The sequence below is a fragment of the Phaethon lepturus genome, unplaced genomic scaffold (assembly GCF_000687285.1).
Source record: "Phaethon lepturus isolate BGI_N335 unplaced genomic scaffold, ASM68728v1 scaffold34142, whole genome shotgun sequence".
Classification (NCBI taxonomy): Eukaryota; Metazoa; Chordata; class Aves; order Phaethontiformes; family Phaethontidae; genus Phaethon; species Phaethon lepturus.
In genome coordinates, this window is record NW_010524669.1 from 13,373 (window position 1) to 13,947 (window position 575).

The window sequence follows — 575 nt, forward strand, 5'->3', positions numbered from 1 at the left end:
TTGGTGCAGACAGTAGCCAGGGAGGTACTGACAAAAGCAGCCAGAGTTTGAGGGGAGGAAAATTTACCTTGTCATCTCAATAAGTGCCAGTATTTCCCTGAATTGCAACCTTTGATTTTTTTTTTTTTGGACACAGTAACAAGACCAGTATGCCAACTGTGTCAGACTACCTGGCAACTTGGTGACAATTTGAAATGAGAACTCTCCTGTAATAGAACTGAGGGTTGGTTTTTTTAGTTGTCATCTGTGTGACTGGTAGCAAGGCATCCTCAAACTGGAAATATACCTCAATGGTTTAGTCAAAAGCCATGTAAAAATTGGTTGTCATCACTGCTAATAACCCAGGCCTCAACAGGTGTGGGAATTTTTTTGTTTTGTCTATTCTTACAACTTATGATGGGAAGAAATAATTTAGTGGGATAGACCAGTGGTTGGCAGTTGTCTCCACAACTGGATTCTGCAGCTTTGAGGGAATTCATACTAGTTTGCCATAAAGAAGCTAATTCTTGGGGTTCACTCAAACCTTCCTACATGCACAAAGTGGAATTTCAGACTGGTAGCCAAGACAACTGTCT